At 36.6% G+C, this 13821-nt stretch overlaps 1 protein-coding gene across 2 annotated transcripts in view; it reads right to left on the bottom strand.

The window, feature by feature from the left end:
• Positions 1-6845, bottom strand: part of LOC107666720 (pyrin-like) — a 19286-nt gene extending 12441 nt beyond the window's left edge. For both annotated transcript variants that reach the window (XM_016458152.1, XM_016458154.1), the window contains exons 1-2: positions 6717-6845; positions 4689-4781 (exon numbers count right to left, since the gene is read on the bottom strand). The gene's annotated coding sequence lies outside the window, so the exon portion shown is untranslated. The remainder of the gene's footprint in view (positions 1-4688; positions 4782-6716) is intronic.
• Between the last annotated feature and the right edge of the window lie 6976 nt (positions 6846-13821).

Raw genomic sequence — 13821 nt, 5'->3', positions numbered from 1 at the left:
CAATCGAGAGGGAGCTCAACCTACAGCATGTTCCAATGGTGGAACAGCTAGCAGTTATTTAGCTGAGGGAGCAACAGACCCAGGTCTCAATCGAGAAGGGGGCTCGACCTACAGCATGTTCCAATGCTGGAACGGCTAGCAGTAAGTTACCTTAACTGAGGGAGCACAACACCCAGCTCTGAAAGAGAGGGGGCTCGACCTACAGCACGATCGTTAGAAATCAGAAGGATAAGCGTACTGCAAGCTAGCCAAAAAACTCAGCAGAGAGGCAGAGGAGAAGGCTCCCGCAGAAGCCTGTGACCTGGCCGCATGATCCAGGAAGCATGAAGCCAAAACCAGGCTATCATACCGGCTGGACATCATATCGACGAGTAAAGTAAACTCTGCAAGTCGAGCACTCTGTTTCTGAATCCAACAGAGGGGGTGCTCAACGAGGACCTACCCTAGAAAAAGACAGAAACACACAGGTCCCGGAAAACACTGCAAAGAAAGCCGAGAAAAAGAAAAACCTACTCTAGAAAAAGGACAGAAACACACAGGTCCCGGAAAAACACTGCAAAGAAAGCTAGCAGATGGATTATACACACAACCACCAGCGCATTAAATATACACACATATATATATTTACAAATGGATTGTACTCACCCACCATGGTTCCCGCGCCGGAGCCCCGTTCAGGAAGCGACCGAAGAAGCCTCTGGTCCGGACCATCAGTAAAGTGGTCACTATGAAGCCATAGAACCAACGAAACATCATAGGTCCAGCATAAAGATCAGAAACTGATTTCTGTTAGTGATCATGTGATTTTGGGTTACGAGTTCTTGCGATGCATTTTGAAGCAAAGTTGGGGTTGATTTCGACTTCACATACAAATGTAAGTAGAATAATTAAATTTGTCTTTATTTGAATGTAATACAAATTATTTTTTGTCCATGATAAAAGTTTAAGAAGTGGTGTAAGCAAGTATAGGCAAATCTAGTTTGAAAATGTTTAACAGTAAATAATACACAATTAGACAACATTTTAATAAAATAATAATAATAAGAAATATTTATTTGAAACGACTGATGGAGAGCAAAGGCTGCATCTTCCGAAGGGTGTATTTGAAGATTGTGCCACGGTGGAGAGATGAAGGCTGTCCCAATTCGAAGGCTCCTTCAAATGCACCTTTGTTTCACAGGGAATGAAGAGTACAACAGATGCACACTTTGTGGCTTCACCCAAACCAGAATTCATTGCACACCAGTGTCTTTTTTAGAGAAATTTCTGTATTACACATTTAAATTTTGGGTTATAGTTACTCAAATAATATAATGTATCTAATGATACAAATGTAAAAATATATATATATTATATAATATATATATATATATTACATACGATATTATATATTATATATATATGATATTATATTATATATTATATACGAGGCAGCCCTCGTGTGAAGACCAAAGAGTGTAAAGACCATTGACTCTACCGTTCGACTCCATCGATCAGGGACACCGGCAAGGCACATAAGTATCGCTTCTGAATCATTCTCTTTCCTACCACTTGTTCCCCTTCTGTTTTCAGTTTTTAATAACCAATTCTTACTATGTGTTTTCAGATCCCTACTATCACTACCACTCGCAAACCACACATTGCACACTGTAGGCAGCGCAATCCTAACAACCTGCGCACGTTGCCTATGTCTACTAATACACTACTTTCTTTTTCTATTGGTCTCTGGAATTGCCAGTCTGCTGTAAACAAAGCATATTTTATTACTTCTATTACAAGTCATAGATATATATCAAGGTATTACTGTGGTATATCAGATGGTAATATTTGGTAAACTGTCTTCATACCAGAGTTTACTAAGGTTACTTAGTTTTGTTTTTCTGTTAAAATTGAAAGGTAATTTTACTTTGTCAGGAGGAGATGGAAGAAAAAAATGGCATGAATGTTTATGAAAAGTTTAATAAAGATGTATTGGACAAACATTATATATTTACATTAAAATGTGTAATTAGAGCATATAGATTTTCAAAATTGAAAAAAAAAAAAAAAAAAACATTAGTTAAGCAAAAAGTCAACATGTCTGACCATTAAAAACAGGCTTTCCAATTTGTTAATACCCAGCACATTATGTTTTCAGATTTTTTATTATAAAAAAATAATTTTAATATTGTATTTCATATTAGTTGTGTAACTTCATTTATTATCATTGACAGGTGTGATGATCAGTGGGCTTGAGTTTTTACCTCCATCATTATTGCATGGGCTAAATAATGGATAGAGTTTTTTTTCAGTGAAAGACTGAGCAGTGAAAGAGTAGATATGAGAGCTGGACTCCACATCATAAAAGGAGACCAGACCCTCCTCATAATCCACAAACACACCGACCCGCTTCGGTTTCACTCTCAGAGACAGAGAGACAGAAGGACCAGAGAGAGCCTTATATTCATCTCCATTCCTCAGCCACACAGTCCAGTATCCATTACTGGGACTCAGTGTGATCTCTCCCTTCCTGTTAATGGATTCTCTGGCCACTCCTAAATCCCAGTCAGTCTTTCCCTTCACCTGCACCTCAAAATAAAATCTCCCTGACGAGAATCCCTCCTTTCCCAAGACACAGGTACATGTATCAAATCTCTCTGGTTTGTCTGGGAGTTTCTGTCTAATGTCTCCACATCTCACTTGTTTTCCATCATCAGACAGAATGAGTTTAGGAAATAAATAATTATTTTATTTTATTGACAAAATAGTTTAGTTTGTCTTGTATATTTTTTCATTAGATCAGATAACATTTTAAGCTGTCATATGATCGTGTTACAACGTGCCCCACCTACGGGGCATGTTGTCACATTTCACTTCTATTTTTTGGAGGTAAATAAAGAAAAAATTATACACTGTAATTATGAAACGAAGTGACATATTTGTACTAGACAAGTGTGAAATTAATGTGGATAAAAAATTACACTCTGAAGCCCATGTAAATTTACACAAACTGAGAAAGTCAAAAAGTGTTAGTTTGTGCCCTGCTCTCCCCTATTTGCTCCGACCCCCGAATATACTAGTTTCAAACAAAGCTGCAACAAACTGTATAGTGGTGATTCATTCCTGTTTTTAAATGAATCGTTTTTGAGCAAATCAAAATCAATGACTCAGCCATAAAGACAGTGATTTGTCGCCACCTACTGGTGAAACAATGTAACCCACAGGAAGAGTCGCTGTAAAATCCCCAACACTAATACACTTGGTGCTTCTCAAAACTAATTTCCTCACTCCATCCTTCAGTCTATGACCCAGAAACTGATCAAAGTCAGACATCTTGAAGGACATTTCAATTCTCTAATTGTACTGCATGGAACGAGGAGTGAGGAAGCTTCCAGAGGAGCTATATGCGAGGATATGCCAATGGTTTTGTGGAAATCACCATCAGTGACAATTGGGCAGTGTGTGTTATCAAAGACACAATCTGAGAGAAGCACTGATGCATTGCTGATGCCTGTGAACTATTTGGAACGCTAAATATCTGGACCTGTTGGCGACTCACAGTTCTGCAGTGTGAAATGTGTTTTGAGTGGAAATAACATCGGTGACGAGCTACAGCCAATGAGAGAGCAGATACAGGGCAAGGGAAAGTTCAAGAGGTAGAGTCATAGATCTGCAACAGAACATCAGCATATTATTCTTTTTCATCTTTTTTTTTTCACTGCAAATCACTGTACAGACAACTTGGACTGCAAGCTTTTTGCAGGCTACCGTTTTTGATGGGAATAAATACATTCTCGCACAATAATGCCTGTCTCCCGTGTGACCTTACATTATTATTATTATTATTATTGTTATTATTATTATCAATTCTCGTGTGCTTGCTTGTGAAACGTAGTTTGTAGACCTGACGGAGTTGTCAGCGATTCTTCTTATTGAGAAGTTGTGTAATGTGTGATTCCTGTCATCAATCCGTCGTGTGGTGCGAGAAGAGCAGCGATCCCACGACTTTGAAAATGGTGCAGTGTGAACCCGGCACGAAAGGGAAGGAAGTGAGGAAAGGAAACGAGGATGCACAAATAAAAAATGAGAAGCACCTGCTAAGTTTCAAGCAGGATAAATCTGCCTCCGAAGAGCACTTCAGAGTATCATGGCCTCCATACTGCGTACAATTGATGGACACTTTTCACTTCCATGATTCTTTGTGCATATTTATTTTGTGATGCAGATGTTGTAAAATGACACAAAAGTGTTTATAAGGAACTGGTTTTGGTCCACTACAGCCTTCATTCCTTCAAAGCTCTCACTCTGGAGGGTAAACCCTTAAAAGGGATTAGGGCATAGTGATGAACCCTTCAGAATGGAACACAGCCACCCAACTATACTAATGCAACAAAATGATATATATTTAAATGTATTTTATTATTTCATTTTAAACTCACCTTGAAGCTGGTTGAATGTAAAGAGTGTTTAGAGACAAAGAGTGGTGAAGAAACTCAAATATGTAGAGATCATGTACAGTCAGCTGGTTATTACTGTAAAATGAACCCTAATGTGAAGCTCATTTCATGACCACTTACCTAATAAATACATTAACAAGAAATATTGAGTTAAGATTAAATTATTTAATTATCTGCTGTACATATTAAATATTATTTGAGAAGAGTAAAAGTCATTCATACACTCAGTGTTTTTCTGGGTTATTGACTTACATGGAGGTAAATGTTCAATACTCCCTCTCCTGGTTTTTCTTGGTTTTGTTGATGTTGGTGAAGATTCTGCCATTGTTCTTTATCCCTTCAAACCTTTTCAAGAAAAAAATATTGTATTTGACACTAATTATTTTTTATCTCTTTTTTAGACTTAAATCCAAAATAATCATGATAACTAAATCAATATTTATATTAAATTGGTTAAATCTCATGTAAGAATTGATAGTGAGAGAAACACAATCATTAATTTGAAACACAGTGACTCATAAAATATATACTGTATACAGTGCATGCATAATTATTATGCAATTTGATATTCTAATCATATATTTTAGCACATGTTTCAGGTTCCAAACCACATTAATCTGAAAAATTACTGAGGATGATCATTTTCAGGTGATGTGTAATTGTTAATGAGGGAAGGTGTTGCTTAAAGTGTCAAACACTTTAAATTCAAACATATTTATTAGGCAGATTTTTACTACGGTTAAAAATGTGCAAAAAAAAAAAGAGACTTAACTGATACTAAAACATCAAAAATTGTAAAATGCCTTTTCAGAAAAATGTCATACTCTGGAAATTTCCAAACTAATAAAGCATGACAATCAACCGGTTTGTCAATAATAGTAAGCAGGTTTGCAAAAAATGTGTTGAGAAGGAAAAGAGCAAATTAACAGCAAAAGATCTGCGTAGAATTAAGTGTGAAACCACCAGGAACCCTTTAGACTTCAGTGCCACCTTTTTCCAGAACTGCAACCTCCCTGAGTCTCCAGAACCAGATGTTTCTCAGAGAATTTGTTAAGGTAAAGAAAACTGAAACACGACCCAGAATCACAAGCTGAAGCGTCTAGATTGGGCCAAGAAATACATGAAGACTGATGTTTCAAAGGTTTTGTGGACAGGTGAAATGAGAGTAACTCTCGATGGAGCAGACGGCTGGCCCGTGGTTGGCTCACTGATGAACACAGAGCACCAGCTCGAGTCAGACGTCAGCAACGTGATGCTGCTGTAATGCTGTGAGCTGCTACTGGCTAAACTACTGGCAATTTCTGGAAGACACTTTCTTCAAACAGAGGTACAAGAAGAAGTCAGCAGCTTTCAGAAAGACCATGATCTTTATGCAGGACAAAGCTCCACCACATGCAGCCAAGTATTCCTCTGATTGCCTTCCAGAAAAGGCTTCAAAGATGACAGAATAATGTCGGGCTCCCTTCCTCACCTGATTTGAACCCGGTTCAGAACTTGTGGGCCATTCTCAAGCGTGAGATTTACAGTGAAGGAAAACAGTACTCATCTTTGAACAGCATCTCTGAGGCTCTGGTGGCTGCATCAGCTACAATTGATCGAGAACAGATCAAGACATTGACTAATTGTATGGATAGGCGGCTCATGAAAGCCATTGAAATGAAGGGAGGCTACACTGAACACTGAACACTTTGAGAGGACAGTAAGATATTATTATTTTTGTATTTAGTTTTCAATTTTTTTTTCTTGTTTACTAATTGTTTCACACTGAGATAAATGAAGAAAAGTCCTTTATATTCGAACTGCTTAATAATTGTGCACAAAAATATTTGAGAAAGTTGTGATTCCCCTGAGAGAGACAAATCTAACTTTTTGTTTTAAACATGTAATTCTTAAAAACAAAATAAAGTTTAGGATTACTCGTAGCATTGCACCTATTCAACAGTAAAATTAATCACTAAAAATATATATTGCAAAATACTTATATACAAAGTAGCACGTTTGTGTTGAGTTTTTCAGCAGGTTATTTACTTCCTGTTTCTTTAGTCTTTATGTCGCGTGACAAAATGACAGAAACACCAAACTTTGTTCAATCAAATGACATTCTTTTAACTCAATTCTGATATCATTTCAGGGCAGTAAACAACTAAAGCAGCTGAGTATTTGAGACGCTTAAACCTGCTTCTGTTCAACTCAGTCCAGTCTGACATAAACCCTACTAAACCAGACCACTGCCATTAGAAACCTGTTCAGGACAACCTCTCTTATATTTCTAGCACTTACCTGTGAGTATCAGATGTGTTCACAAGGGTCTTTGAACGACTCAATATTCTGTTGTTTAAAGAGTTTGATGGTTTCAGGTGTTCATATTGTTGTTGATCAAGTTAGTTTCACTTTCTCTGAGTCTCTGACTGAACTACAGTGATGTCAGAGCTCCTCCTGTATTCACACATTTACATTCAGCCCTGTATTCGGTCTGTTGGTTCATGTGTGTCTGTTTGTATGTTTCTGTCAGCTCATGAAGAAGAGATTTCAGCAGACTTGATTATTTGGCAACATTTGTGAAGAGTTTCCAGGTAAATCTAGCAGCAAAATGTCTCTATTAGCAACACTGAACACAGCGCTCTGCTGCCTCTGGTGGCGATGATGTGCCATTACATGCTGCATAATACACTTATACTGTACTATCAAATATACTGTAAACACAGAGAAACATTTCATAATTGCTGAGTTATTTATTTACATTAGCTCACACAGCAGGAAGGAAACACAGGGAAAATATATATTTCAATACTCTCTCTCGCAGTTATATCGTTGGGTAATAGGCGGGCATCAGGGAGCCGCTATTAATATATTGGAACACACGATCGTTTTTTCACTTTCACTATCGTCCAATCTCCATTCTTAATGTGGCCTCAAGAATTTTAGAAAGAATTGTGTATAAACAGATTTATGAGTATTTAAGTAAGAGTAGTTTAATTTATGATTTTCAGTCAGAATGTTTTTCAAGTAAAGTAATAGCCTGGTTGAATTCTTATTTAACTGGGAGAGTTCAGAGAGTAGAAATTGATGGGGTTCTTTCTGAGGAAATAAAAAATTATTAATTTCAGATAAGGATGTTGGTAGGATACAAGTGCAATTAGGTAAGGAGCTTTGTAAGGTAAGAGACTGGCTCTCTGAAAACAAAAAGGGGTTTCTTAACGTTAAACTCAACTGTGAACTCTACTTAAATAGCTTGTGCAGTTAAATCATCTCAGATTTCAGTACACATGTGGAGGTTTCCCACTTTAAGTGTCTTGATTGGTTACCTATAGTAAGCAGATTAGAACATATTAAATTAAAAATGGTACATAAGATTATCAATAACAGAGCTCCTTCATATTTTAATGTATTTTTTCCTAGGGTAAATGAGCAACATTGTTATAAAACTAGGCAAAGTCTCATGGATATTACATTATGTTGTTTTAAATCTATGTATGGTCATAGGTCTTTTAGATATTCTGGGGCACTTTTGTGGAATGTTACCTCTGGACATTAAAGGTATTTCGAATATGGTTAGTTTTAGTTTAAAAGCTAAAAGTTGGTTCTTAAGTAGGTTGTTTTGTTGATGAATTTGTATTACGTACGTGGTTATTTGTGACTGTAAATTTTTGTAAATGTGGAATTTTATTGTAATTTTTGTATTTATAATGCAGTGCCAGTGTACCTGTTACCGGAGTGAAGTTTTGTGCTTTACATCAAGGACCACAATGGAAATAAGTTTTGTTTTACAATTTATTGTGTTATCCTTGACGAATAGAGTGTATTCACTACTTTATTTTGTCAAAATAAACAAACAAACAAACACTTTCGAGATTTGCGATCGCACGTGCTCTGTGTAAACTACAGCGGCAGTACTTGACACACATTTTACCTGCACATCACATCCCCTGCACAGCCTGGAACATAACATTTATTTCCATGATCTGCCATTTTCGCTATTATCCTCGCTTGTTTCTTCACAATACCTGCAGAACTTCTGATGATTCAGCTGGCGGCTAGCATAGAACATGGGCGGGTATATGCAAATGTTGGAGGCGTAACTATTAGTGATCCCGACTGTAACGTCACAGTCGGTGTAATGTTCTGATTCGCCTGTTATTCAGTGGTCTTTTGCATGCACGAGATTTACATAACAAGGAGGAAACAATGGTGTTTGAGGCTCATGGTATGTCATTTCCATGTACAGAACTGTTATTATTCAACTATGCCAAGGTAAATACAGTTTTCCATTCTATGGCACCTTTAAAAATAAGTTCAGAATAAAGCCCATCCACAGGTGATTTAGTTGAAGTGATAATAGACTGATTAATGTTGTTGCACTCTATCTGATGGACTGTTATGCTGGATTTGGAGTAAACTGGAACACATTCACATTTGCAGTCCCTCCAGTTCACCCCCAGAGGTCATTATTGTCTTTTCCCCCTCTTATTAGGGGTTTGGCATATATTTACATTAATATACTCCCAGATCAGATCAGTTGTTTATTTTCACTAATGCATGTGACATTTTATAACTATTATATTATATAACACTGTGTGTTAATATTATACAGTATGTAGGTTATTCATCAAAACAATATCCCTTGTGATGAGAAGAGAATAATTCCCATGTACGTATTAAATACTTAATCTAATTTTTTATATATTTATTTTCATATTTGACATTTGAACACTTTTATGTTGCCTTAAGTTCTATACCTACTTCACATTATTTATTTTTTATATATGGTCTATTTCTGTACTATATAGGTGTACTTTGCATGCACACAAAAACACATTGAATTAAATGTGAAATGTTAAAGTAATAGTATTTCCTTGTAAAACACAGTACAATAAAATCATGTTTTACACTGCAGTATTGAGTTGGGAATAATGGCAATAAAGCTTCGTTGACTGATTAACAGTTTGACAAGAAATGGTGAGTTTTCTTCCTGTTCCTGTTATTTATGTATTTATTTAGATATATGGAAAATATCTAGTAGTTATAGTTGGAATGTGCATGTTTAGGACAAAGAGGAAAGTGATCAGAGGGTCATTGTAAGTGAGAGCATTAAAAGTGTAATAACAGTTTAAGGATATAATCCATCATGCCGGAGAGAGAGACAGACGGAGACGGAGATCTCTTTCTCAGGTCATCATTTTGTTGATTAGATGATAAATGCCCATTCATTAATATTAGTGGATGAAAGCTGGGATGATTTATTGCTGCTGGGTCTGAGATGTGAGTTTGTTGGTCACTCAAGCGTCGCAGTGAGGATTGTGTGTGTGTTTGTGTCGGGTCGTGCCACATGAACATTGATGATAAACCTGAATTCACCCCAAAGAGAAAACAGCTCAATAAACACTATATCTAATGTCCTGATGACTATTGGTATGATTGAGGATTAGTCTTCAAAACAACTTAACATAAATGTCACATAAAATAAATGTCCTTCTACACTGTAAAATATTCATATATTAGTGGTGAAAAAGATAATGTGATTAATGACAAAATCAAATCACATTTGGTCTAGTGTCGTGATCCGGACCTTATATTGATTTCTTTTGCTCTTAACTATTTTGTTCTTAAATAATCTAATTATTATTGATTAATCCTAAATTTTACATGTGACATCATTCAGTTTTGTTGTGTCAATATTTCCCTGCGTAGTGAAAAAATGGTAAAACCTGAATTAAGTGGTTTTATTCAAGTCAAAAATATTAACATCACCTAACCAATATAGAGTATACATTGGGGATTAATCCACTGATCTGCATGATCTCCGATTTCTGCATGTCAATGAACGCAGCACTAGAGAAACTACCAGTGCATTAAACAGTTTTAATGCACACATACTAGCCAATTAGAATCACGTTTTTAGACAGACCATGGTATACATCAATTTAAACAAACAAAACTAATTTGTACGGGTTAAATCAGGTAGAAGTGCTCTTTAAGGTAACAATTGTGCTTTCTATAGAGCTGGGATTAATGAGATTTTTGAGTTAGCTGGAATGCGGCTGTCATAACGGGTCAACAAGAGAGTAACAAACAAACACTGACATGTCATGTCAGTCACAGCCAGATTTAGATATCTGATGTGTACAGACGAACTACCCACATTGCAAAGCACCCACTCTTTGGTCCATGAATGCCACACACACACACACACACACACACACACACACACACACACACACACACACACACACACACACACACAGGAGTTAAAATTGGTGCACTGAACCTGGAAGAGACTAAATTTGGAACCAAGCTTGTAAAGCATTTGCACATTATTTTCTGAGTTCAGTGTGTGCTGTGCAGCTAAAGGTTTAGTGATGAAACTTGTACTTTCCAAGTACTGTGTTTGGGACATTATCATATGTGTAGTGTGACCTCGAACCTTTAAATATGGACATCGATAAAAATATGAACAATTATTTTCTTATGATTTTCCCTCAATATGAATGCCTTTTCAACCAGGAGCTTGCATATAGATGCCACACACTCCCAAATATAATCTTTGTCTGATATTTTCATGTACAGTGACCTAATCTATACTGAGAAAAATGTGTATTATTGAGAAATGTTAATTAATATGAATTAATACATGTAAATATGTGTAAACCATAGATAATAATAACTGATGCTAATACTTTCTTTCGTTTAAGAGTCGCTCCTGTACTCACGATGGATCACAGAGAGGCAGGTCTAATCTAATAGGGGTTGCATTGCTGGTAAGAGGAAACACGAAAGCTGCTTAACATTTGTTGGTAGCTAATTTTTCAAAAGCAACATTCACTGTTGGAGACGTATTGCTGCATAGTAATTGCTAGTAAATTGCCATCAAGATACTGACTTTTCTCTTACATAGTGTGGGTTCAGATCGGCAATAAACACTCGTATTTAACTGCAGTGTGAACATGAGTGTTAGTAAAGGGACTTCAATTCCAGTTTTGCAGTTCAGGCCGAATATTTCATCATGCTAATGTTCGTCTCCAAACGCACCTCACTGAAGGACTCGGAGCCTGTCCTCACCTTTATCGTTTGACAAATCTCTCCTTCTCTTTCCGAGTAAGTGAAGTCATTTCCCCCCGCGCTGATGATAAATGATCAGCCGGTCCTCTTGATGCCCTTCCAGTCCTCACAGCCTAATTAAAGAAAACATTTCATGATTGCCTATTTTTCCTCATGCGTGACAACCTATTATTCTTTCTGCTACCTGATTAGGGCTTTATTATGCGGAGATGTAGATTGATTTAACAGGGCAGAGTAATAAAGCTGTACTTGCTCTGATTGAAGTAAGGTGCAGGTTGAGTCGGTCACAGTAATTGTTATTACTGGCTGCTGATCGCGGAGGCAGAGCGGCTCCAGATGAAATTGAATTAGAAAATTAGAAGGTCACTCGGTGAACAACAGGTGCTGTTTTGGGCCGAGCTCCTCTCGATGGAGCTGTCAGGAGAGAACATTCGAGCTGCGCCATTGTCCCAAATGATAAATCGTGTCCATCACATTGGCTAATACTGACATATTTCCATCAAAACAAGATTAATCTCTTCATCAGAGCGGACAGTGTGTTGATATAATCGTCGGTAGAAATGGAATGCAAACTGGCAAACTGCTTTTTTTTTCTCATCTTTCGTCTGTGCAACACAGACTGATTGATTAAATTATTTTTTAATGAATTAAGAATCGAAGGAAACAATTTTCTGCAGCTTTTCTCCAAACTTCAGATTCTGCACATATTTTTTAAGCAATCAAGCGGCTGAGCTGAGAAACATCACTGATGAACCGTTTAAAACTCATCCAGCTGCACTGATATCAACACACACATAATCATATAAATGGACACATGCACTAAATGACAAATGCACTACAAGTGCATCAGACAGAATATATCATGTATGTATTTGATATATTGCAGATATGTATATTAAAAACTCCAAATATCGAAGATAAACATCATATTAGAGAAGTGAATATTTTTGCTCATCTGTGCTACACTACACTGTTGTTGTTACTTTAGAGAGCTACTTTTAGATTTAAATTAACACACTAATTTAGGATAGCATAAAGTAATGTACTGTATATAGGTTTGTTCAGGGATGTTAAATAATATTTTTGACTTGGATAAAAACAGTTAATTTAGATGTTACCAGATTACCATGTTTCAGTGTAACTTCTACAATGAAAAACTGTCAATTTAATAAAAAATGCACAGGTTATTTCTTTAATCAAATCATTTTCTTGGGGATATAATTTCAATTGGTTATCAATTTTAGGTTTTTCCTGTCATTAGTACCACTTTCCATTCTGTTAAGCTTTTGTAAAATCCCTTTAACTAACAAAAGCCAATCCCCCACCCCCTTCTTTAATTAAAAACATAGTAAACAATATTACATCCACCCAATAGTTAACATTTTCTGAATATTTACTCACCCTCAGGCCATCTATAGATGTAAATGAGTTTGTTTCTTCATCAGATTTGTAGAAATGTAGCATTGCATCAGTGTCTCAGCAGTGGATGCTCTGCAGTGAATGGGTGCCGTCAGAATGAGAGTCCAAACAGCTGATAAAAACATCACAGTAATCCACAGCACTCCAGTCCATCAGTTAACATCTGGAGAAGACAAAAGCTGAAACAAATCCAGCATTAAGACGTTCAAACCAGTGAAAAAGTCCATCTCATGTCGTCTCTCACATCAAAATCCACTCACATATATGTTTAGAGCTGTTTTGACGTGTAAACAGTGCATGATCTGTGCAGATTTCTCTCCTGATTCAGATGAGACAAATTTTCTGTGAAGTGTTATTATGGACTATATGGACTTATATTTTAGCCAGAAGCAAGGGTTTGAAGTTAAAAAACATCTCATCAGTTATTTTTGAGGATTTGTAAATGTTCGAGCTCTTTGGCTGCATAAACATCAGTAAGTATTACCAATAGATCTGATGAATTCTGTCATACTTACTGTATGACACTTTATGACATTTTCTAAATGACCAATAATCAATAAAGCTGAAGTGTCTGAGATTTCTGAAAGTCTGTTAAACCCTTTTATAGAAATGTTTCCTTAAATTACAACACAGTCATTTTTTATATACAATTTAGTGTTCAAAAGGTTCTGCAGAACCAATGTCTCCGTGTGTCTGAGCATCTGATTTATCTGCTTCATCAGTGACTGATTCTCTCATAATCATTTAATTCTGAGCATCTCTAGTGTTGACAATCTCATTTACAAGGCTCTGATAAGCCGTGCGTGTGTGTGTGTGCGTGTGTGTGTGCGTGTGTGTGAGCGTGTGTGTGTGTGCGTGTGTGTGTGTGCGTGTGTGAGTGTGTGTGAGTGTGTGTGTGTGTGTGTGTGTG

Source organism: Sinocyclocheilus anshuiensis, unplaced genomic scaffold (genome assembly GCF_001515605.1).
Source record: "Sinocyclocheilus anshuiensis isolate Anshui unplaced genomic scaffold, SAMN03320099.WGS_v1.1 scaffold91, whole genome shotgun sequence".
Taxonomy (NCBI): Eukaryota; Metazoa; Chordata; class Actinopteri; order Cypriniformes; family Cyprinidae; genus Sinocyclocheilus; species Sinocyclocheilus anshuiensis.
This window is presented reverse-complemented; position numbering and strand designations above follow the sequence as displayed.